The 21,971-nt window shown below is 42.2% G+C and overlaps 1 protein-coding gene across 4 annotated transcripts in view; it reads right to left on the reverse strand.

Moving 5' to 3' along the window:
* The window catches only part of KDM1B (lysine demethylase 1B), a 639,352-nt gene extending 626,403 nt beyond the window's left edge, over positions 1–12,949 (reverse strand). Inside the window, exon 1 of one of the 4 annotated variants that reach the window (XM_069218247.1) lies at positions 12,844–12,949. The gene's annotated coding sequence lies outside the window, so the exon portion shown is untranslated. Of the gene's footprint in view, positions 1–12,816 lie in introns of all 4 variants that reach the window. The other 3 variants (XM_069218264.1, XM_069218273.1, XM_069218255.1) reach the window with 3 other exon arrangements.
* Positions 12,950–21,971: the final 9,022 nt, after the last annotated feature.

The raw sequence follows: 21,971 nt of genomic DNA on the forward strand, positions 1-21,971 counted from the left end.
AGATCCAGCCACTATGAAGGGCACCACCGCTGCCATGGTAAACAAAGTATTTAAACATAAAAACTTAAGACATACATTGGGATAGCACGTTCCTCTGTTCTATCTTGTAATTATCTACACACAGAGCACGCACCCTCGGCATGGAACAATACCTGAATGACATCAGCCCGATGCTTGCCACACTTTATATTTAAAATTCCATCTATGTACTCTACCCACCAAAGCATACATTGCCAAATTCTCCAGTGACTGTACCACCTCTGATCTGCGCGACTGCACAATGCAGTCTACAATGTCTAGCAGTCTACAATGCTACTTTATGCTATTTTGCACTAAAACTAAGCACCTACACACAAAGTGCCTCATCCCACTGTTTAAACAATTCTCAATTACATCTTGTACAGATGCACTAGCACTAGGTTCCAGATCAGACCTGCCAACTATTTACAAGCCTGTATCTAGTTATATCATGGAAGCATGACTTATCACAAGATGGGCTCAGAGATATTCCCCTACGGCCACTAATCAACCACAGCCCCACTCATCCCGGACGTTAATGTGTGTTATTTAATGTATTTTATACAACTGAAAATGCTTATTATTGTTTTACACAAATCCTAGTATTTTACCACTTAAACATGCCAATAACAAATAAAATAACTCAGCTTGCTGACCAGGATGGTGCTCGTAAACAAAATGGACTAGAATACTAGTTGTTTATTTTATGCTGTTATATTGTGAATATAATCAGAAGTGAACGTGTTTTTTCACAAGCTGAGTCATTATGTTCCAACGGAAATTATTACAGACAAGCGAGAAACTTTAGGGTTTTTATTTTTGCATGAATCCTATCATTCATTCAAGTGATTTACACAAGTCTCTTTACAGGATAGACTAGTATTTAACACCAGGGCTCGAAAAATCAACTGGACCACTCGCATTGGTGAGTCTTATTTGATCAGGTCGAGCTATTTACTCGTCCCTTCTGGCGAGTTGACACTGAACAGGTGTCCTGTTCAGTTGAAAAGTGGAGAGGCAATAAAAGATGCCTTTAAATACTGTTCTTATGTCACATTTGCTCTGTGTTCACAGACAGAGGTCAAAAGTCATTTTTTCCTTACAAATAATTTTCCTTCTGACTGCAGAGTTCCAGGACTTTGTAAGGCGAACTGTGTGACCTGCTGCTTAGAATTTAAAATAAAAGGATATAGGGTGTCAGGTTTTTCCTAACACACATTTAAATGACTAAGTCAACTGTGCAAACATTTCAAAATATATTTCAGTAGTTGTGAAATCCCTTTTTTATATTTCTGTGTCATGAAGAAATATTTTAATAGGATGAAAACAAATCCGAATACTTTATATGTTGATGTGCAAAGGATATGTTTTCTGAAACCCAATTTTAACAGATTGTTAATACACAATATAGTTTTGTCAGTAAAGCTGCAGGTTTTTGGACAACTCTTTGAATGTTACTGTGTGTAGATGACAATATGTTACCACATCATGGTTTAGTAATATATTTATTAAAATTGAGTGTTTAGACAAACTGAGAAACACTTCTGCCCTGATGGTAACGTTGTTAGTAAATTAAAACAAGTCCTAGGTTATGGTGGGTATGTGGGCTAGATTCTTGTGATGCATGCAGCAGCCTTTAGTCTACTTAATCAAACAAAAGAGGGTTTTTTTTGTACTGCAGAAATGCTGAGCTCACATATTTGAAGGTGCAATCATATGTGAGGATTAAGAAAAAGGCGACTCTGTAAACTATTTGCCTAGGATCACACAATTTGAGACCCGTTTACGGGTCAAGTACATTAAAGTTAGATCGAGTAGATTATTTATGTTGCTCGACCTGCAGGTCTAGTAACATTTTAATGATTTTTTTAGCCCTGTAACGTGTAATTTTTAACTGTATATTAGAAATGTATTTTTGGTGTTTTATAATGTAAGGCAAAACGCTATAAACAATAAAGATAAAGACAGACAGTAGCAGGGTCAGAAGTGAGACATGCAGGATGGTGCATGAGTTCTGGTCTCACACCTTGCTGGTGTGGTGGTCCAGATGTTAAGCCAAGTGTCAGAAAGTGCCTTGGACTTGGGAGTGGACTGTCTCTTCTGCTTCGTCCCCTAATCCTCTTCGAATTACTTGGCTATCTACATTTCCCTCCTCAGTGTATTCAAGATCAGGACACCTGGTCTTTCTATTTTGTTCCTCAACACAATGGCTCTCAATAGCAAGATCCTGAAAATGATGGCCATACGCTACCAGCAGAACCCTAATGGGTTTGTGTTCCCTAGAATGGTGTGCTTCTATATTCTGACATAGGGCTGCACAACTAGGATCTTAACATCATTTTATAAGGGGTGGAAACTAGACAGACAAGCATTCTCACACACAGCACTGGCACTCACACATACACATAATATTAATGAGGACACATGCTCTCTATAAACTAACAAAGAATGAGAATAGACTGTGTTAAGGAAGATATAAAATGCATGGAAATCCCACCACCAAAGACAACAGCAGAAATCATTGTAGAACTTTATGTAAGTAAAGAGCAATATGAGCCTAAATTTCACAAGGACACAAAGTAGTTGAGAGTTCACAGGAAAGCAGAACACAAGGTCAGCAAGCTTTGTTAAACACAAAATCATGATTAACAAAGCCTTGCCGAATTTACGATCACAGCGCACAAGCACATACTCCATTCCCATTGATAGAAAAGATGCGGTTCAGAAAATATGAGGTCAAAAGTAGTTTTAGTCAGCAGCATAGAAAGTCTGATAAGCAATCATGGGAACAGAGCAATAAACACACATCCGTGAAGAGAGGGCTAATGTTTCTAAGTTCTGCCAGGATTAAGATAAGGGGAACTGAGAGGTGAAGGACACAAGTTCAAGGATGCAGGTGGTGTGATGCATATGTGGGAATATATCAATACCTTGTATTATTCTGTGTCTTGTTTATGGTTTTTTAAGGTAATGTGCATGAAGCTATCAGAGCTTTTGAGTACAAAAGGAGCTGTCTGCGAGCAGTACTTTAAGATCAGCTTCAGTTCTGCAGGGCTGACTGACCTCCCGGCAGTTAAAGGTTAAACATATGTTGTATTGCCAATAGATCTTGTCTTTCTTTATTTCCCAGTCAACATTTGGCGAGCCAGCCAGGAGTCCAGTTCATCTTCAATGACTGAGGTCGATGGAGAACTGCCTGCCCTGACTGAATAGGTTACTGAGCAGAGCCGAACATAAGGTAAGCAGACACCCTGTTTAACTAAACATCTGCCTAGTCACATGGGCAGGTCGGTTCCAAGGTTGCAGTCATACAGGTGAGGACAACTCGGACTCTGTACCTTAAAATTTGAAATTGCATGATTCTTTGGCAATGACAAAATACTATAATGTATGCAGGAAATGACATGTGTTAATCCTGATTCCAGCCAGATAACGGTAATCCTGGTTCCAGCCAGATTATAGGTTGATAATATATTACCAAGGGGTATTCGCATGGAAGGGGTAATTCCCCTGGAAAGTGACTAAGACTGAGAAACTGGCGCACAGTGGCCGACACTAAGTTTGTGGACCGGGAGGGAGTGGCTGGTTTGTAAGACACCCTAGTTAGATCCAAAAGTATAGAGTAGAATTAGTGAATTGGGGACCAGGCAACCGGTGTTAAGTCTGACATTTTGGCGAGGAGACAGACACATAAGCAGTGCCAGCCAGCTTTACTCTGATCAAGGTGAGACACCCAACTCTCAAGTATCCAGATTTAAGATATCTGGAAGGCATCTTCAAGAGATGACTGACCAAGGCTGAAGCATCAGTGATAGTCTGATGTTTTGGTAAGGGGACAATCAGATGATTAGTGTCAATTGACTTTACCCTGAGCACTGTCAGACCCTTGGTTGCAAAACTTGAAAAGCGCATTAGTTTAAGAATGGATCCCTCCAAGCATAGGGAGGACACACAAATAGCACAGTACATCATAACCATAAGGGAGACTGAGTTACTGAGTTCCCTACATCGGATATTTGTCTCATTACCAGCAAATTTGCCCCAGAAGAGAGATTGCAAAACTTTGAATTAATACTCCATATTAAGGTCCCCAGCTATAAAAGGATGAAGAGAGTACAACACCCCGGAAGCAGGTACAGGTTGTAAACTATATCTAGTTAAACTTGAAACTGCAGTATAAAACAATTGTTACATTGCAATGGGTTGTTTTCGTACACTATTTTGTTATATGTTTAAGTGTTGTAACAGAAGTAAAAAATGTGACTAGACGCTACTACTGCCAGAGCCTGAAACACCAGCGTGGTATATGGGCAAAAAGAAGGGTTAACACATGACTATGTTTTTAGACAATTGGGTTTATATCACATGCAAAGACCCACACAGATAATGGCCAAAATGGGAGTCATTTGAGGAAAGTAGAATAGACTATTTAAAAGACAATGTGACAAGTAAGGAAAGAGGTTAAAGTTATTACAGCGGGAGGTATTTCATGCATGGAAAGATTAGGTAAGAGGGAGCCATTGGACGGTTCCAAGAGATACTTTTGGGAAAGTAATGAAACATGAAAGGGAAAGGATAGGAAAGGTACATGATACAACCTGTTGAGAACAGGACTTGACAGAAGCGAGATATTTTGTACAAAGGGGACAAGATACAAAAGCAACAGTGTCCCTGTTAGGAGACACAGGTAGAGGTGAATTTACATAACAGGCAGCATTACATTGTTCAACTGCAATACCTCATTCGTGATTTAAAGTGGTGCAGTTGCTGCAACAACAAGAACAGTTTACAGGGTGACAGAGAGAAAAAAAACCAATCAAAATGCAGAAGATGCAGACAGACACATTCGCCTGATACACCAGATAAAAGGACTGAATTTGACTAAAGTTGAGATCAGTTACGCAAGTATTATTGTTTCAAGCAGGCTCCTTAGGGGTATATTGACATTTTGGTATTTGAAGAAATGGTTTTGATACTCTTACATGTCAACACGGTACAGCATTTATGCAGTACAAAATGATTTGCGTTTTGGCTAGCACTGTTAAAGAACAGTGCAAAACAGATACTGCAAATTTGTGGAATTTCTTAGGCTGTCAGGGGACACAAGGAGTCTTCTGATAAGATACAATTTGTTCAACAAGAAGGTTTCTAGTTGGGACACCTTTTGTTGAAAGGGCAGGGACAACTTGAAACAGAGCATAAAATAAATTTCACTTGTACCATCTCTAAAACAGACAAAAACTGGTGCACACATTTTTGGGAATGCTGGCTACTGTCGCCACTGGAGTTCAAATTTCCACTATTGGCAAAGCCATTATTGGCCCTTACATAAAAGGACACACCTAACGGTGGACCATGAACGCAGCTTCCTTGCCATCTGATAAGTTCTCTGCGAATCTCTTGCTTTGAAGTTCAACAACAGTATTTATCTGCAAGAGTACTCTAAAGACACTTCATCTTTTTGTTCACGAGGTCGAATGGAGTGCTCTTGTGGTATTCATCCAGCAGCAGGATGTGGTTGCAAAAAAAAAAGTGTATATTTTGCTGTCACATTTTATGTAGATGCAATATTTTGAACTACCTTGAACAACCTCATGTTGAAAGTGCACACTAACCCATTGATAATTATGACTGCATCCGCAAAATGGAGATACAGACAAAGGGAAGGGTAGATATGCAGGACACACCATTTGATGATGCTAGAAAAGAGTGATGCTATGGATGAATGCAATCAAGTTTGTGCATGTAAAACACTGAATTGGTTTAAATAGTGTGCACGGAGACCATACTTCTCAATTCATCAACAGGGTAAGCTTTAGTGACTGGCATATTATTTGCAGGTCTGCAATACTAAATTAAATATCATGTTGTTCCCACCAGAATACATTACAACTTGGAAAGGGAACACAACTGACATGTCTGTTTTATAGAGCCGATATAACTGAGTTGTGTTTGAGAAATATTTTGCCCTATCTGCCAATCACATAATGCATGACTTTTGTAGTTATTTACTTTATTTACTTGTGTGAATTTGTAGGCCATGCAGATTTATTTTCCTGAACAATTGGGTATTTACGAGACAGAAATTTAGAACGGCCAGTCTGGTTGGCTTTTATTTTGTCAGGTCACAATTCCTTGAAAATGACAAAAGTATGTTTCTTAATTGTGTAGAAATGTAAAATGTTTTTGCTGTGAACTCTCAAAAAATTAAATTTAACCTTTCTGCATTGGTAACTAAAGGACCCAGGGTGTGAACATAAGTTGTGAACTCATTTTACCATTTCCAGAAGGAGGAAGGCATTAGATTTAAGTAGACATAATGTCTCAGTCACAAGAGTCAACAGCACAATGTTGCTAATATTATTATTATAGGAACAGAAATACCTTTTCACAGTGCAAAGTGGTGTACTACCAAAAGGGTTTATGAATTCCCTCTCTTATGTTGTTATTGTTTTGTGTGCACTACATTTGACAATGGGAATTTTCTTTGGCAATAACAGTCCTAATATAACCTGTGTAAAGAACCCTAGAAGCACTAACAGTTATGATAGGTCAATCAGCTGGAGTCAACAATACACAAAATGACTATTACACTGTGTATAATATTACCTTTTGTGGACCCTATTCTAAGTGAATGATGTTGTTATGGCACGTGGAAGATTCTTGGGGAAGAGAATACTGTGTTATCCCATCCATTCAACTTTTGTCTTGTGGGCAGAGTGTCCCCACTTCATAGTTAATTACACATTTGAGAGACCACTCTATTTCAAAGAAATACGTGACTAATTTGGATTTGTTTACCCAGGACCTTATTTGCATAATTAGGAACCTCTGGGTAAAGGTTATCCTCGGTGTAACAATAACACATATTGAGATACATTCTATTTGACAAGGTAATGTGACTTTCATAGGGTTTTCCCATAAGCAAGTCACAGTGACCAAGGTACTGGCTATTATTAAATAAGTGCTATGAATGATATATATTATGTGATGAGATAACTGACCTGGAAGTAAATCATTCTAGTGAGGGGAAAACATTCTATTTGACCAGGATTTATAAAGCGTGACAAATGACAGAAGGCATTAAGGCGCTATTGCCACGGAAGTCCTTTAAAGGCCAATGGCAGATTAAACACTTACAAAATACTAATGGGTCTGCCTATAAGGTAAATAACCAGGTCTTTAGGGCCTTTCTAAAAGGCAAATGTGACTTGAACGAAATAAGAACCTGTGGCAGCAAGTTCAATTGGATTTATTTTGGAATCCATACTGACAGCAAAGTGTGCAAACTGTTAAGTGAAAGACAATGGGTCACATTTTTCTGAACTAAGAAAGGCTGCAGAGTTCTTTTCCAAACAGGCAGTCAAACGAAAGGAGAAGTGCGCCAATGCAGAGGTTGACCTCCCAGCCGTGCAAATAGGAGATCAGGTGTACATCAAAAACTTTGTCTGGAAATGGACAGACATGAAATTTGATGGCCCTTTCTCAATAACAATGAGTAACCCCACAGTGCTAAAAGTGAACGGCGGGAAGCCATGGATCCATCTATCGGATATTCGACTGGACCCTGCCTTGCATCAGACACCTCCACAAACAGAAAAGGAAAATAGGTGGGGAATGGTCATCAATTGTAAAAAACCCTCCCTGCAACGCACATGTGCGACACCAGGTCTCAAAAATTCTACTCGCTATGGGGAGTCATATTTTATCAGGTAGAGCTATTTTTAGGACCTACTCGACCCATCTGGGGAGTTGACAATGAACAGGTGTTCCGAAAGTGAAGGAGGCCTTTAAATTTTATTCTTGTCACATTTGGTCTGTGTTTAGAGACAGAGGTCAAAAGTCAGTTTGTCTGACAATTAATTTTCCTTCTGACTGCAGAGTTCCAGGATTTTGTCAGTTTTGTTTCCTAACACACAACATTTAAATAGCTAGGTCAACTGTACAAACATTTCAAAATATATTTCAGTAGTTGAGAAAGCCTATTGTTTGTACTTCTGTGTGATATAAACAAAATGTAATAGGATGAAAACAAATCACAACACTTAACTTGGTGATGTGCAAAGGATAAATGTTTTCTAACACCAGATAGTCACAGGTTTATTGATACATTATATAGTTAGTAAAGCTGCAAGTCAATAAGAAGGTTTTTGGGCATTTCATGGAAACTTTCTCTCTGTAAATGACAGTGAGCGACCACATCATGCTTTAGATCAGTGGTTCCCAACCTGTAGTCCGGGGACCACTGGGGGTCCGCGAAGCCTCCTCAGGGGGTCCGCGACTGCTTAGAAAATTAAATAATATTATCAGAATAGGTCCCCAGCTTTCAGTAATGACTGAGTGGGGGGTCCCCGAATTCCAATAATGATTCAGTGGGGGTCCCTGGGATCCAATAATGAAATAGTGGGGGTCCACAGAAGCCAAAAGGTTGGGAACCACTGCTTTAGATACATAGGGCCAGATGTAGCAAAGATTTTTCCCCATTCTGTGTCTATGGGAAAAAGTGTTTGTACATATGGCCCATAGTTATTAAAAATTAGTTTTTAAACATAAACCTAGAAAACACTCCTGCCCTGGTAGAAATGTGATTAGTAAATTAAGAGGCAAGTAATGGATCATGTGTCACTTATATGTGGGCTGGATTCTTTTTATACATGGAGCAAATGTTTAGTCCATTTAATCACACAAAGAAGTTTTTTTGTACAGCAGAAATGCTGAGCTCACATATTTGAAGGTACACTCATAAATGAGAATGAAGAAATAGGTGACTCTGTAAAGTACAATATTTGTCTACGGTTACACAATTGAGACCCATTTAAGGGTCAAGTACATTATGGTTATGGTCGAATAGATTATTCAAGTTACTCAACCTGCACATCTAGTAACATTATTATGATTTAACGAGGCCTGGACACTTTCTCAGCCCCGCAAATGGATAGTTATGTATTTTTATTTCCCTTTTATGTCTTTTTATGCTGCTGCTTAGCTTGCGCTTTTACAATGACTCATACCTATGATTTTGTCAAAATGTCATGCACCTGCGGAGAGAAATAGCTACACATAGCAATGTATCTCATAGTATTCATGCTAGCTTATAAGACAATATGCGGTATCAACACATGTCAGAAATAGGACTAGAAAGCAACAATGAATCATGCTTTGTATGGTCATTGATACCCTACGCCACAGGGTCAAAAAGATTACAGTCAACTAGAAAAGTATTATGGGAAACAGCCTTATGCTTATTACACTTATACCTTTGTAGGATTAAGGCCCGAATGCAGCCGGCGCATGTCCTGGTAGCACATTTTAGGGTTAACACCACAAAGTATGACGTCCTACTAGAAACATTACATATCCTGACAGATAGACAGGGCATTGAGGACAAAATAAACAAATGAGGAAAATATGTCATCACAAGGCCAAAGAATGAATAGCAGCAGTTCTAGACTTAGGCTTTTAACGTGTGGTGCACCCGCCCACCGGGTGCAGCAAATATTTAGTAAAACCCTTACCCTCGGACTGTGCACGCCGGCCAGGACTCATAATCATTGGACCATTTTATGCCCATGATCAGTGGCATCCCGAGATCGAGTTTACCTGTACAACCATATCCCTTTGGAATGGCACTAAAATTAGTCAGAATGCAATAAAAAAAACTGTGCACGTACATGGAACAACAACATTGCATGATATTCTTGGGTGGATGGTGCAGGAAGCCCCCCGGTCAGTCAAGAGATTAATATCTGCTTCTTTGTGTTTCAGAGGGAATGGCACCATTAATATAGTGAAAAACAACAACTGCAATACCACAATAAATAGTGTGACTTGCAGAGGGGGCACTCCAGCCTCATGGACTACTACTGGCAGTACGGAGAGTGGCTACACACAATTTCCTCCAGATTGGAGTGGCTCTACTCTTTGATAACCTTGCATGACCCCTCCCTGGTGATTCCAGGAGTGGACTTTTTCCAAGTTACATGACTATCCCATTAGCAGCCCAACTACCCTGCTCCACCGTCAGCGGAAGAAAAGGGCTGCAGAATATTATGGTACTATAACCTAGGAAGATGTCCTCCGAGAGCACTGGCTGTTCAGTGATGCCCAGCTGTTCTTCGGAAGTGTCATACCATTCGTTCAGGCAAAAGCAACTGTGTGGTGGTGGCAAATAACTAGGTGGGAACTGATGAAGGCGATCAATGCCACAGACGATGGGTTCAATGACACCAAGGAGGAGCAGAGTGCCAGGACAGTAATGCTAATGTAGCACAGGTATGTATTAGACTTGATGACGGCAATGGAGGGGGAGTGCGCCCTGATAGGATGCAGGCAATGAAACATTGACGAAGGTCATACAAACTCTGCATAACTTGCTAAAGAAAATGGTGGATGGAGGGGGTGCCCCAGATGAATAGTTTAAGGATTGGTTTGACTGGCCAAGTATTGTGGTATTGCTTTTGATGTATTGTGTTTTTCAATTAGTGATAGCATGCTGCAAAGGAGTAAGCGCCATGGTAGGAGGGATGTTCACAGCGAAATCGCCAGCATAGGTAACAGATGCCATCGGCAACATATACCAGCGTAGATTCTAGGTCAGAGGAAATAGTTCAAATATTAAGGAGAGTAGGGAATGTTAAGGAAAATATAAAACACAAGGAAATCTCACCACCACAGACATCAGCAGAAAGTGTTGTCGAAGTATATGCAATTAAAGATCAATACAATCCTAAATTTTACAAGGACACAAAGTATGTGAGAGTTTACAGGAAAGCAGAACACAAGATCAGCAAGTTTAAACAGGAAAACATGATTAACAAGCCCTGAAGAATATACGATCACAGCACACAAGCACGTACTCCATTCCCATTGTTGGAAGAGACCCTGTTCATAAAATAAGTGGCCACAGGTAGTTTTAGTCAGCAGTATAGAAAGTCTGATAAGCAATAATGGGTACAGAGCAATAAACACTTACACACACGGAGAGGGAGGGCAAATGATTCAAAGTTTGTCAGGATCAAGATAAGGGGAACCCCGTGGAGAAAGGTATGAGTTCAAGGATGGACATGGTGTGATGTGTACAAGGTAATATATTATTAACCTGTATTATTCTGTGACTTGTTTATTGATTTTTTTAAGATATGTGCATGACGTCTTCATAGCTTTTGAGTACATAAGTAGCTGCCTGCGAGCAGTACTTTGAGATCAGCTTCAGTTCAGCGGGGCTGACTGACCTTCTGGCCGTTAATGATTAAAACTATATTTATTGTCAACAGTTCTTGCCTCTATGTCCCAGGCAACAGCTGCGTATCGAATGACATCGAAGACAGTACACCCTACATCATACATATAGTGTGATTAGCTGTAGACTTTGATTGGTCCTGTGCTTTTAATCACAGTGATTCACAACCTACAATGCCCTAATCAGAGACCCACGCTGTTACTAGGAAAATAAGTCTCTGCTGAATAATTTGGCTGTCTCAGCTGGGATCTAACCCCCTGGAATTTAGCTGTCAGAGATAGGCACACACAAACTTTGCTCTGCCAGCTCCATTACTGCAATTCCCCTTCCACTATCCCTGTACCTGATCCTGTCCCAACTTCATGGGTACTGGTACTCCTCTTGTACAAAGAAAAGTGCACGTACTAAAACGGAGGAAAATGAGAAATGTGGATACCTAGTACTGGCCAATTTATAGAACTGATTCTCACACAGCAAACCAGAGCCAATTCCCTACTCTGTCCGCTTGTGTCACCCATCCATATGAGCTTTTCACTGACTCCCTATTTATGTACGCTCCCGACACTGTTAATTAGTCTTGCTCCTCTGAATGTCAGCAAATGTCGCAAACTCACCATACCAGCCCATGCTGATCATCATAATGCCTACCAGCGCCATGTCCTTCCAGGCCCACACAGCACCTCAGTGCCTGCTGCTTATTTTGCCTACCCGTAAGCTAGTCACACTGCTTAACAATACCTCCCATTCGTTCTGCCAGCTTCAGACACAGCAAATCAGCGCCAACCGTGCCTTATCCTCACACACTACCACACGACTAGTACCAGCTATTTTCGCTATCACTAATGCTTGCTTCTCATACTGCAAATAAGACCAGATCATCACACTGACTAGAAATGTAGCTTCGCACATTGCCTTCCAGTGCTAACTCGTCGCGGTGCTAGCTTTTCACCCTGGATATAGGGGTAAGTACCTTACACTGCCCAACGCAGCCAGCATCACACACTTCCCTTTTCTTACTCTAACAGGCGTATGCCTGCCCATCACCTCCTGCTCCTCACACTGTAAACAAATGCTAGACACTCACATTTTTAAATGCCCGCAGCTGACAAATAACTGTCCAGTGCCCAATTCTCGCGTTTCACTAAACACAATAACACTTTGTTACTAAATGTTCTCTCAAGGCCAATGCATTTTGACTGAGTTTCAGTTTAACCACCATTTTATTCTCAGAAAGACTCAGGTTTGGCAGATTAAGAAACGACGTAGTGAATTTTTGATTCAAAATAACACACACCAACATTATCCTTATATAAACGCCAACACTGTAGACTTTTATCAAAGCGCGCTTGCTCCACTACAGTGTTTTTAAAGAAGAGCAAGTGATTTACTCATCTGTTACCATCCTTTCTGTCATGTATCTCGGTAATTCGATCCTTTGTGTATGTTGTTCCCAACCAATCACCATCTGTTTCCCGAGACCGATTCCCTTTATTCTTTCACCTGCTCTCTGTGCCCCTTTACCACCACAGTATTTAGACTGTCCAAATTAAGGTGATCACCTGTCCGTTACATACACGGACCCTCACCTGTCCGTTACTTACACGGACCCTCGGTAAATTCACTCCAATGTTCTTTGTCCGTTGTTGGTGTTTTTAAGCACACTAGTCCAATAATCCTAGTACTTCCGGGTCGGGTCACAAACGAGCCAATCCCTAGAATTGAACATTCTCTGGCAGTTGTGACGGGGAGGGAGCGTAATACGTAAACTGTCTTCGAATTGGAGCATTCCCACCCCCTTCGGGCCGTTGTTAGCGTTCTGCAGATATTCCGAAGTGCTCATTGGCCGTGGAGTCAGAGCGTGCCTCTATGATGTTGGTAAATACTGAGCCGACACCGCCCATCAGCGTTTGACAGATCTTGGCCAGGTTGTGGAGGCAGGTCCTGCTGGGGGAGTGCTTTAAGGGTAGAGTTTGGCATTTAGACCTGAGACAAGTGGTGACAATTTGTCTCGGGCGCGCAGCCTCCTGCTACTTTTATGTATGATTTTAGGGGAAGGAGTAGTTCAGGGTTTGATTTCGAATAGTGAATTTGAGTGACTGTCGGATACCAGGCACGGTTTTCCTGCGACAGCTGGCCAAATAACGATCTGGTCAATTCTAGACTGACGGATTGCTGGCAGTTGAACGGCCAATCTTCTCTGGCTGTTGCCTTGAAGTCGGCCACGTTTCTGTAGCTCAGCCTGGTCGGTGAACGACACCCGAATCCCGACATGGGCACAGGTCGACAGGCAGGGTATTAGACGGCGGCTATCGAAGGCATGTGACATATTTAGTATTTTATGAAAAGGGGTATTCATTTGTTCTGTACCATCGACACACCTCTCTTGCGGCCGTGCACTGTCACTGATATAGTGTTAGAGTAACACTTTTAAAGGTACATTACAATATTCATGTTCAGCGCGTTGTAAATTAAACCAACGCATTGCTCATCTCACAGGTTGCCAGTTAAGGATTTCAGTCCATTAATTTTGTTGTCTAATTAGTAAACTGGGTTAAACCCATCATTCTTCTGTGCACCATGTCACCAATCGGTCTTACATTTGCAGGAGTTAGAGCTTTTGGCTTTGTAAATGACAACTAAGTAAAAGGCAACAAAAACGTGCAAGAAAGGCAAGTTTTAGACAACTTCAACTGGCTTAGAAGGTTTATAAACAACATTACCCAATATTTACCTAGCACACTAAAAAGAAGATCTCTTAGTCATACATGTACCCTGTAAGCAGTATACACGATCAAGGGACATCGTCCTTAGACCACCCACTATCTCGAGGTAAAACAATGCAGAATAATAGAAGTCTTTATATTCAGCATCCTAGATCAGAGCAAAACTCAGAGGACAGTCGCCTCAAATCACCTGTGATTCAGCCACAAGCAGAGCCTGCACAGGTCAGTGACTATTCTCGGATGATCGTTATTCAGACAGTAAAAGTGAACTAACCCTGTGTCTAGTTCGAACAAACATTGTTTGCTCGATTCAATCATTTAGATGACGCATCCCTTTACTTAAGAAGTGAAGTGCATTGTTGCTCCACAATGACTCCAATTGTAGATAAAGCAAACCAGTCCTGTATATCACTTTATTTAGAGGGTCAAGAACAGACTTTGCCCATGAAGCTGTGGGAGAAGAACTTGGGGAAAAAAGAAACACGGGAAGTGGCACACCAGAACAAGCCCATCATGGAGGAGGGAAGGAGAAGCACACAGGCAAGAGAGAGCATCACATAGTTCTATTATTATTGTTGTCTACAATAAAACAACAAAAACATCAACAATAACAGTAGTAACACTCATAATATCACTGATGCTGATAATACTATAGAATAGTATATAATAATAATAATAAAGTACATTAGTAGTACTTGACTATGACAGTGCAATTTAATAAATTATTGCCGTTTTAAAGGAAACTGATTTTTTTATTTGTTTTTGAAACATTAGGTATTCCAAAATATTTTCATTAACAGTAGAAAATTGTTAAAAAGTCAAACCTGTTGGTTTTCTTATTCATTATTAACAAACTGTACTCTGCTGACTGGCAGAGAACATTGTTCACACAATGCTGAGTGACCTGCTGTTACACTATTGTGTTTTTGAGGAGGTCTAGAGAGAGAAAACACTAGTGACTGGAGCATAAATATATTCTGTAACAGATCTTCAATTTTTTTAAATTAGAATATGTAAAATAAAAAAAAAATCAGATCTAGCATCTAAATCAAACTTCAGGGTTGCTGGTAGTTGAGGCCTGTAAAGGCTGACAGAAGTTCGAGCATGGCATTTACTTTAGCTTCCTGCAGGAGTACAAGGGTTTCGGTGACATATAACTGGAACCAGTCTGAAGAGCAGCGTGTCCCTCCAGTACCTGGACCTCGGAAATAGTGTCCCTCCGCCCTAGAGACAGCTACACCCCTGCTCAAGGAATGAGATTTCAGACAGAAATGACACCAGGCAGACTGGGGTGCAGTAAAGCGTAAGCATGCTTCTGCTGAGCAATCTTGCCATGCTGCGCTGTAAGGTGCAGTCACTATTAATCCATGTCCACAATAAATGCTCAAGGTTGGGTCAGCACTGTTGTGGTGTGCTGTCGCACTAGGGATTCCAAGAAAAGGACTATTTTTTAAAGGCGGGAAATGCCAATCAGAATGTTTTCTTAGGTGCATGCTCTTCAACTTTGCTTTTTGTTATCTGTAACGGGTGCCTCAGCCCCTCATACTTCATAAGCTAGTAAACTGCATATCTTTTACTTGGAGTATTACGACTGGTTGTATTTGAAGTGCTTGGAAATCCACAGCAATATATGAAGCGCTAAATTAATATTTTTTTAGAGTATTAGTTCCAGTGCAAGTATGATGTTTTTTACACAGAGCATCCAAAAATATTCTTCTCTGGTTGGTGGGCGGAGGGATGGATGGTTGGGTGGGTACACAGATTGATATCTATTAGTTTCTGTTAATCCTTTATCTCCTAGGTCTCCTTGCGTTCTTCTCCCCAGAGACTAAGGGCAATGAAGACATCCATAATGGAATCCTGTCTTCCTTCCGTGCTGAACACAATACATTTCCTCACAGACTTGCTTGTTCAAGCAACCATGTACCATATAGGTAATGGCAGTTTGAAGGATTGATGTCAAGACATGTGTCCCTCTTGTTGTTTACTTTGGTATTAAAGGACAGAAAAATAGGCAATAATTATCTATTTAAAACAAGACCAAATACAATAAAAATCCAGCATACAGTAATAAAAATATGAATTCTGCAAGATTTACTCAAAAATACAGTTCCTTGAAGTCAATAGCTCCACCTGGGTCTGTTACGGCGTCGTGAGCAACCGAACCAACAGTTCAGGCCAGCTGTGGCGTCGTGGGCCAGCTACGGTGTCGGGAAGACCCACAAACAGTAACTTGGATTTGTAGGGCATCGTGATCCTCGCGGTGAGCTCCAGGGAATGGCGTTGCTGACGTCGCTGTGTCGGTTCCAGAGTTGGTGCAGGAGTCATCGGGCCCTTGAAGTCACACGCCTTGCGGATCGAATTCTGGGCTGATGAAGTCAGGTGCGACGGCATTGATGGCGTCAGGGCTCCGGTGCGAAGCGGGACGATGCAATGTGCAGTGCCCACATGTCACGGTGTAGGCTGCGGCTCAGTGACTGCATCCAGTGGCGTCAGTGAGACCAGGGCTGCGGTGTGAAGCAGGGCGGTGCAACTTGCGGTGTCCACAGGTCACAGTGCAGGCAGTGGCATCGTCGTTGCGGAAGCGCTGCAGTCGGTAGGCTCAAGCCAGCGGTGCGGGATAGGACGGTGCTTCCCGACCCTCACAAGCGGTGTCCACAGGCCACGGGGAAGGCAGGGATGCCTAGTGACGACACTGGAGTCAATGGTGCTGGCACTGGTGGACCGGGGCTGCGGTGCGGGACGGGACGGTGCTTCGTGCTTCTCAAGAGCGGCATCCACAGGCCATAGTGCAGGCAGCGGCGGCTGTGTCGGGGAGGCCCAGGCTGTGGTGCGAGCAGGCGATGACGGAGTGTGGGGCTCACAGATCGCAGTGCGAGCAGCTGCTTGGTGAAGTTGCCTGAGGACGGTGTCAATGAGAACAGGGTCGCAGTGCAAAGCGGGGCAATGCGATTCCGTGCGGCATCGGCAAGTCACAGTGCAGGCTAGCAGCTTCGTTGCCGGCGTTGCTGTGTTTTTTCTTCTTGTACAGTACAGAACATACAGTTCCCAGTGCTGTGGTCTAGGAAACTGAAGTCTTTGGTGTCCCTGAGACTTCCAACAGGAGGCAAGCTCTGGAGAACTTTCTCAAGCAGGACACACAGCAAAGTTCACCCTGTGCACTTTTTTCAGGTAGAAGCAGCAACTGCAGGCCAGTCCAGCAAAGCAACACAGCAAAAGGACAGTACTCCTCCTCCAGCTCTTCAGCTTTTCTCCTTGCAGAGGTTCCTCTTGATTCCAGAAAGATTCTAAAAGTCTGGGGTTTTGGGTCTTCTTCTTATATCTTGATCTGCCTTTGAAGTTGGCAAACTTCAAAGCAAAGTCTCAAGTGTTCGCAAGATCCTTCCTTGTCCAGGCCAGGTCCCAGACGCACACCAGGGGGTTGGAGACTGCATTGTGTGAAGGCAGGCATAGTCCTTTCAGGTGCAAGCAACCACTCCTCCCTCCGCTCTAGCTCAGATGGCTCATCAAGATATGCAGGCTACTCCCCAGCTTCCTTTGTGTCACTGCCTAGAGGAGAGGTGTGAACAGCCCAACTGTCAAACTGATCCAGACGGGGAATCCATAAACAGGCAGAGTCACAGAATGGTTTAGGCAAGAAAATGCCTACTTTCTGAAAGTGGCATTTTCAAACTCACAATCTAAAAAACAACTTCACTAAAAGATCTTTTTTTAAATTGTGAGTTCAGAGACCCCAAACTCCATATTTCTATCTGCCCTCGAAGGAAATCTGAGCTTTAAAGTTATTTAAAGGCAGCCCCCACGTTAACCTTTCAGGAAGATAGGACTTGCAACAGTGAAACCGAATTTGGCAGTATTTCACCGTTAGGACATGTAAAACACACCAGCATATGTCCTACCTTTTAAATACACTGCAAGCTGCCCAGGGGCTACCTAGGGCCTATCTTAGGGGTGCCTTACATGTACCAAAAGGGAAGGTTTGGGCATGGCAACTGGGTACACTTGTCAGGTTGAATTGGCAGTTTAAAACTGCACATACAGACACTGCAGTGGCAGGTCTAAGCCATGTTTACCGGGCTACTAATGTGGGTGGCACAATCAGTGCTGTAGGCCCAAGAGTAGCATTTGATTAACAGGCCCTGGGCACCTCTGATGCACTTTACTAGGGACTTATCAGTAAATCAAATATGCCAACCATGGATAAACCAATCAACAGTACAATTTACCTAAGGAGCACTTGCACTTTAGCACTGATTACCAGTGGTAAAGTGTGCAGAGACAATAAACCAACAAAAACAGAGTCCAAAACCAGGAGGTCAGAAGGCAAAAAGACAGGGCAGACACGCCAAAAGGCTGCCAGGTCTAACACTGCGGATATCCCAAAATTAACACCCTTCCACCGCACAAAGTAAACTGTAGCTTACTATCCATATAGGCAAGCGATTAAGGGCCCTACAATAGTAAGCGCTATATACGTTTTATAAACACAACACAACTCAACGTCTCCTTTCGTAGCTCTCTCCACAGGAGTTGCAATGAAAATGCAGCACATAGGGAAAAGGTTTTTTTTTGTCTTTACAACATTCACATTAAGGAAGGCAACCTGCACCATAGCACAAAGTCACACACTGAATAGTCTTCAATAATCCTCTAACAGGCATGAAATATATCTGTGCAACACAACAACTAGGAAGAACAAGCACTGATCAATATTGCATGGTGGTTAGAGGGTGGGTGGTTCCATTCCTTAAAGAAGACCTATTAATTTGTGCCCTTCCCCAATATGAAGCAAGGTTTACAGCACACCACTTGATGCTGAAAAAAACACACACACATTATATGCCAGATTGAAATAAGATAGCCAGAAGCAAACACTTCCGGCCAACTCCACATTAAAGTGCACAAAAATCGGGGGAATGACACCAGTGAAATTATTTTTAAAAACCCACATTCCTCTCACTACAAGAGTTTAGACCCGCCCTCTTCCTGGGGTGAGAAGAGTTTCGGAAGCGTTTCACAATAATTTTAAAATTAAAAGAACCCAAACAAAAATAATCACAAGCCTCACTCACCTCAACAGCTTACAGCACTATCAGAAGCGCCACAGTAAGCAGCATGGCACATTACACAGGAATAAGAAAAATGAATGGTCATACACAGGAATTAAAAAAATGAATGTTTATTATACTGTGATCACTACTCTGAAGCGAAACAGAACGCATAAAATGAGTCAATGTATTAAAATATGGGAGACAAATAATCACCATTAGAGTTTCTGAAACGATATAGTCTATTATGATTAATTGCATTACGTTATTATTATTATAAAAAGGTAGCAGTGTTCAACAGCAAAAGGCTCCCTGGTATGAATGTCAAATATATCTGTACTCAAGATGTGTATCTATGCATAATGTGCTAATGTGCCCGTTCCCAAAGTGTCAAGTGACATCCATGGCATTTAAGACTTTGAATGCCTGATTATGGAACAGTATTTGCACGCTCTTCCTCAGTTATAGTCTTAGACCAGGTGCAGTCCGGAGAAATTGACTTCATGTGTCTTTGTAGTTCAAGGTTCATGTCTCGTGTGTTCATAAACAACACACAGAAGGCATACATAAACTCTTCCTGCAAATTAAAGCTGTCCAAACTGCAGCAGCTAAAGAGAGAGTAAGGAGGGGTTAAAAAGGGAGAGAGATAGACAGACAGAGAGAGGAGGGAGATAGAAAGGGGGTCGCTAAGAGAGAAGATGAAATGGAGGGAGAGAGTGAAGGAGAGGTGTGAGCAAGAGTGCAAGGTAAGGGCTGGAAAAATAGTACGAGCTAGAGATAAAAGGGATTGCAAAAGAAGGAGAGGAGGGGGCTGACCGAGTAAAAGAAGGAGAAAGATAAAGAGAGAGCGTTGGCACTTATTTTTGAGGGCCGGGGCTTATTCTTTTGCCTCAAGCATTTGCTGCAAGCAAAAGACACATATGAGAAAGACGGACGAAGGGAAAAACAAAAGTGTCACAAAGGGAGAAAGTAGAAAGCTGCAAGAGTGGGCTGAAGGGGCAGGGAGTGGCTTTATATGGATTGAAGAGGCCTGAGATGGCTTCAGGATTACGCTGCCTCAGTATTCCGTGTTCGCACATTTAATTGAAGCAACCACATGTTTAAGAGGAGGGCTTTGGGCACCGGCACCTTTTTATTTACAAATTAAGCACTGTGGGGTATAGAGCCAGCAGACAATAACAACATGTACTCCAGGTCCAGTCCACCTTCAAGGGCTTTCGGCGCGCATGGGACATATGCAAAGTTGGAGCCATAGCGAATAGTAGAAAATATATAACAATGGCAAAGGAAAAGAGAGACGTCCTTGTCATTACGTCAATGACCTCATCACGCATGATGTGCAGCGGCCATTTTAAATATGGTGGAATATACATGAAATAATGTAACAGTAGTGATTTTCTCTACCCTCGACAGCGCATAAGAAAATCAGTATCAACATAGTTGTGGTCATGATTGGCTTTGCACCGCGGGAGCAGGGGGCGGAAACAGGCGTTCTCATAAAACAGCCTCTATTATTTGTACTCGGTCTTTGAATGCACAGCACATGTAACCAGGGAAGAATATGATTTAAAGCCCTGTTAACAGAAACAGACTGGAGCCACTGAAAACATCCAGCGCTCTGGTCAAATGCTATTAGCCTTTGAAATAAGTAGTCCCTAAGCACATGTTACATTGGCACAAGTGGAAGGGTACAAGTACTGGGGCCATGCTCCAGGGGAGTGTACAACTGAGGAAAAGGTGGGACACAGAGCAAGGACTCACCACTAGCAAGCAATGATTTTTTAAGGACACTGAAACAAGCCAGTAAAAAAGCAGAGAGCCCACAAGAAGTATAGAAGTATATACTAAAGTATATACAAGAGGTCTTGAATGCTCGACCTAAAAACGAAATGGGGGAGACATATCAGGTATAATGGTCTCATTTCCCTCAAGTACAAAAGTATCGACTCCTTTTGATACGGAGATGGAGGGAAAATTATTAGTGATGGGTGTGACTACTTGTCTACACTCCAAATATTGTGGTCAACATGTTTCTCGTCAAAAATGTCCCTAAGGATCAGAAGAGCGATTCGTCAGGACTTATATGTAGCTAGTCTTCACTAAGAAGGTGTAAAAACTCCTCTTATGTAGAACCCAGTGGTACTTATCTCTTGTAACCAGAGGAAACTATCCCACTGTAAGTGTTGACCCTCTTAGATGTAGGCATGGGCCTCTTGGAATCACATGAATGCTGCTACCCCTAGCGCCAAAAATATGCATCTCTGTAAGGTAGTGGTCTCTTCGATCTACCTGTCATCCATGCGTCAGACGGTCATCACTTAGAGTGGGATAGTTTCCACCTAAGGGGTGATGCAAGCTGGGGGTGGCCACTCCTCCTGTCCTTTGTTCATTTTCCCATTGTTGCTCCCTCCAAAAGAAGGTGTTTGCAATGGGGGGCAGCCATCTGCTGCTAGCAGCAGTACTGGGGATCGAGGATCAAGACCTGTAAGCCCTTTAAAGCTCATAGGAAGGGCTGTGCACATTACTGTGGAAGGAGGTGTACTACCTCTGCCCAGGAAGGGCTTTGGTCTCTGGACCCAGATGGCACAGGCTCTCACCCCAGGGTTCTAGAATCTTGTCTGGTGGTGGCAGGCTGGTTGTGACCAACCAGCAACCATGCCAGAGTAGTTAGCTTTTGCAGGGAGCACCTCTAAGGTGACCCCTGGGTACATTTTGCAAGAAATCCAATACTGGTACCAGTTTGGATTTATCATTCTGAGTCTTTTGATACCAAACAACCCAGGGTGCAGAGTGGCCATCATGTAGCTGTGAAACTCGTACTGACCAGCATCTAGCATATGCATGTAAAATAGCTGCTCTGATCACTTACTATGCCCCAGGTGTGACAGGGACACAGTAGGGGCATATTGCTCATGCATCTATGCCCACACATGCAGTATAGTG

This window comes from Pleurodeles waltl, chromosome 2_1, assembly GCF_031143425.1.
Source record: "Pleurodeles waltl isolate 20211129_DDA chromosome 2_1, aPleWal1.hap1.20221129, whole genome shotgun sequence".
NCBI classification, from domain to species: Eukaryota; Metazoa; Chordata; class Amphibia; order Caudata; family Salamandridae; genus Pleurodeles; species Pleurodeles waltl.